The 4311-nt window shown below is 39.2% G+C and overlaps 1 non-coding gene across 1 annotated transcript; it reads right to left on the minus strand.

Moving 5' to 3' along the window:
- Nucleotides 1-1310: 1310 nt before the first annotated feature.
- LOC125497200 (small nucleolar RNA R71) lies at nucleotides 1311-1417 on the minus strand. Its single transcript, XR_007273834.1, has one exon. It is a non-coding gene; the product is annotated as a small nucleolar RNA R71 (small nucleolar RNA).
- Nucleotides 1418-4311: the final 2894 nt, after the last annotated feature.

A 4311-nucleotide genomic window follows, 5' to 3' on the forward strand; every position in this document is an offset into this window, starting at 1 on the left:
CAATCATTTGGTATTCTTCTCTACTTAGTTTAATTTTATGAATTCTTTTACTTTGATTATGTTTATTGCTTTCAATAGCATCATGAGTGAGTAGTCTATTTATAGGGTTTAGAGAGGGAAGCCGTGTTTATACCTTTTTGATTATGATTTGATGTTCTTCAATAATTGGATTGAATTAAAATAATTCCTATTGATTTTTATACTTGTTTAATTCATGTAATTGCGCAATATCATGAGTTATGTTTAGCTAATAGAATTAGAATCGAAAGATCATATTCATTAGAGGCTTATTACAATAGGTAGATTTGATTATGTTGAGCGACCGTACTGGCATATGTTAATCTAGGAGTTGTTAATGCCTGACCAAGGATTAACGAAATACTTTATTATTTGAACCTCAATCCAAGTGTTGTTGAACTATATTATATTGATTAAACTGGTATAAGCATGGTGGACCGATCGATTGCCCTAGGCTTTTAATTATTTGATAAATTCCATTTTTCTGCGTTCTAGTTATTTAGCTAGTTATTAATTCTCAATTATTTTCCTTTTGGAAGTAGTTAGATAATTGAATAAATCTGTAGAACTCCTCTCCCTGTGGATCGACCCGTATTTGCCAGTTTCTGCTAAACAGACACCGTGCACTTGCGGTATATTTTAAAACACATCAAGTTTTTGGCGCCGTTGCCGGGGAGACGGCTAGTTTCTATAGCTTTCTGATTAATTATTTGACTATTTTTGCTGTCTCATTGGAACTTCAAGTTCCAATTGAGGCCATCTCACTGCACATTTTTCTTTGTTTCTTTTATGCCCAGGTCTAAAAGAACAGGTTCTCCAGTTCAGACTGATCCTGATCTTGAGAAAACCATCCGGCAGCTCAAGAAGACACAAAAGAAGAAAAAGCAGTCGCTAATCAGAAAAAAGCCACGGAAGAACCAACTGAACCAATTATGCCTCCTAAGTCGCTGAAATCTTATGGGGTACCTTCTCCTGGCAATGTTCCACAGGCCCTACTATGCCTGATATACAAGCAGTCAACTTCGAAATCAAGCCTGGCCTCATCAACATGATCCAGCAGAATCAGTTTGGTGGCCATCCATCTGAAGACCCTGCAAATCATTTACAACGGTTTCAACAGCTTTGTCGTACCGTTAAGCACCAAGGGGTCACTCCTGATCAGTTGAAGGTCATAATCTTTGAATTTTCACTAAAGGACAAGGCACAGAAGTGGCTGAATGATGTTAATGAAACTGAGTGGAGTGCTATATCTGAAGCATTCCTGAAAGAGTACTACCCTCCCACAAAATGCAGAAATAAGACACAAGCTTGCCACCTTCCAACAAGAACCCGATGAAACACTGAAGGAAGCATGGAATAGATTCAAGGATCTGCAGAGAGAATGCCCACACCACAATCTGGATAAGTGGTTCATCACCCAAGCATTCTACAATGGTCTACAACCCATATCAAGAGTACAGTTGATTCATCTGCAGGGGGAGTCTTCTTAGATAAGGAGGTGGATGAAGGGTATAATTTTCTGGCCAACTTAGCAGAGAATGATCATAGTTTCTTCCAGGACTATTACAAAGAAAAGTTGGATGTTGATGCATATGCCTTGTTGTCTTCACAAGTAGCCCAGTTGAGCATGAAGATGGACTCACTGAAATCTTTGCAGTCTAGTATTCCTCCTATGAGTATTAATGCAATGTCTTCCATGGCTCCTATTACTTCTTCCTTTTGTGAAGTGTGTGGTGTTCAAGGCCACTTTGGTCATGATTGTTGCTACAATCAACCTGATCCGAATCAAATGGCGCATGCAAATGTTTTTCAGCAAAGACCTCCACACAACCCATACTCTAACACACCAACCCAGGTTGGAGAGAACATCCTAATTTTTCCTACAAGAACAACAATGTTCAAAATCCTCAACCTCCACCACAATCTTCCTACAACCACCACATCAAAACCACCACAACATGCTGCTAGACAACCATATTATCAAGGGGCTCCTCAAAACCCCCTCCTGGTTTCAATAGGCCTTCACCCCAAGGCTATCAGCAGCAAACTCCTCATAATACCAGCTCTCAAGAGCCTACTATGTCTGATCTAATGAAAATGATGGTTTCTATGCAGAAAAATCATGAGGAGAGCATCAAGGAGCTGAAGAACACCAGCATTTGGAGACTCAACTTGCTCAGGTGGCGGAAAATAATGCACAGAGGCAACCAGGTCATCTGCCGGGACAACCCATCCCAAAGGAGACTGTCAATGCCTTACACTTCGTAGCGGCACTGTTTATGATGCTCCTCCCATGCCCATTGATGATGATGCTCCTAGCAAGGAGAAAGAGGTGGTAGAGGAAGAAGCGGAGAAGAGTTCGATGTCTGAGGTCGAACTAGCTAAGGAAGATCAGACAGGAAAGCGGAGGGAAAAGGTTTCTGAAACGCCTATTACACCAAGGCTACCTTTTCCCCATAGGATGCAGAAGTCGAAGGTCGATCAACAACTTGGTAAGTTCTTGACTATGGTCAAGAACCTTGAGGTAACAATTCCTTTTACTGAACTTATTTCTCAAGTGCCTGTTTATGCTAAGTTTTTGAAAGACATGATTACTAAAAAGAAAGACTTTGGTGGGGTAGATCGAGTCGCTCTAACTGAAGAGTGTAGTGCTGTTTTACAAAATGAACCCGCCTAAGTTGAAGGATCCTGGTAGTTTTTCCATCCCTTGCCATGTAGGTGCGTTATTTATAGATAAGGCATTGTGTGATTTAGGTGCTTCTGATCTGTCATGCCTTTATCTGTTTATAAGAAACTGAATATGGGAGCACTTAAGTGCACTCAAATTACTTTGCAAATGGCCGATCGTTCTATAAAATACCCTCTAGGTGTTTTAGAAGACGTCCCTGTTAGGGTGGGAAAGTTTTATATTCCTGTTGATTTTGTGGTGCTTGATATGGAGGAGGATGCTCAAATTCCTATTATTCTTGGTAGGGTTTTTGTGTACAGCTGGTGCTGTTATAGATGTCAAGTCTGGGTCTTTAACTTTGAGTGTTGGTGATGATAATGTCACTTTTAAACTAACCAATGCTGTTAAGTCTCCTATGCTTGAGCAAAATTGCTGCAGGAGGAAAATGTTTGATGAGGGGGGCACTCATTGCCAAGCCCCTCCGATTTGAGATTGAGGAGGTAATATGGTCGTGCGGGACCTTTATAAACCAGCGCTAAGCGGGAGGCAACCCGTAGTTTTTTTCTTTCTTTTTTTTTCTTATTATTTTTTTATTTTTTCCCTTTTAGAGAGTGAGAGAGCGGGAGCGTACTAACGTTAATTTTTCCTTAAGCATAGTCCTATAGTTCATCTTGCGGCACTGAGGACATTGCCACGTTCAGCTTGGGGGAGGATTTTTGTATGTATTTTCTCTCTTTTACTACCTTTTAGTGTAGATTTTTTTGCTTTTAGGCCAGATTTATTTGCTTTCAGACAAAAAAAAAAAAAAACAAATTTGCTGAAAAAATACAAAAATACGATTTGACTGGATTGGTGTGATTGCTTCCCGTGCCCCATGATGTTCTTTGAAAGTATATTTGGGCTCTTTATCTGGATAGTTGGGCACTTGAGATTGTGATGCTGGAATGTGAACTCTAAATGCCTTGACCCTCAATGAGTTTTGATAATAAAGCGCTTATCTTGACTGCATACTTGAATTGGTTAGACTGTGAGGATTCATTCTTGCCAATGGATTCATTTCTATATCCATTCTGTTTTCTTGTGTGTTAGTTCCTCATTAGCTGACTGATCTTGACTTTGACATCGTACGCATTGATATCTGATGGCTTGTGGCAATTGTTGTGATAGAGGCGTTCTTTTGTTTGCTTTTTGAGCCTTAAAGTGATTTTTGTGATATACTTTTATCCTCCTTAGCCCCGCTGAGCCTAATGACTATTTCAGGTTACTAAACCTCATTACATGCCCATGGCCCTTATTTTGATATTAATCCCAAGCCTAGCTTGGGGGAGCATATGTTTGAGTTAGTATCTGAGATAGTTTTTATGAGTTACTTTGGATGGAGATGATTGTATTAAGGTACAAAAGTTGAGAAAAAGAAAAGAATGAGCAAAATGAAATACATGTGATTATGGGATTGAAAAAAATGCAAAGAGAAAGAAAAAGAAGATTGAAAAAGGAAACGAACAAAAAGTCAAAAATTCTTTTTTACAAGTGCTTGCAAAGAAAAAAAATTCATCACACTGCTTCAAGGATGAGTTTATTGAAAATTTTGTGATTTATAGAATTGGGACACTGTTATTTGCTAT

This window comes from Beta vulgaris, chromosome 4 (assembly GCF_026745355.1).
Source record: "Beta vulgaris subsp. vulgaris cultivar EL10 chromosome 4, EL10.2, whole genome shotgun sequence".
In the NCBI taxonomy this organism is placed as follows: Eukaryota; Viridiplantae; Streptophyta; class Magnoliopsida; order Caryophyllales; family Amaranthaceae; genus Beta; species Beta vulgaris.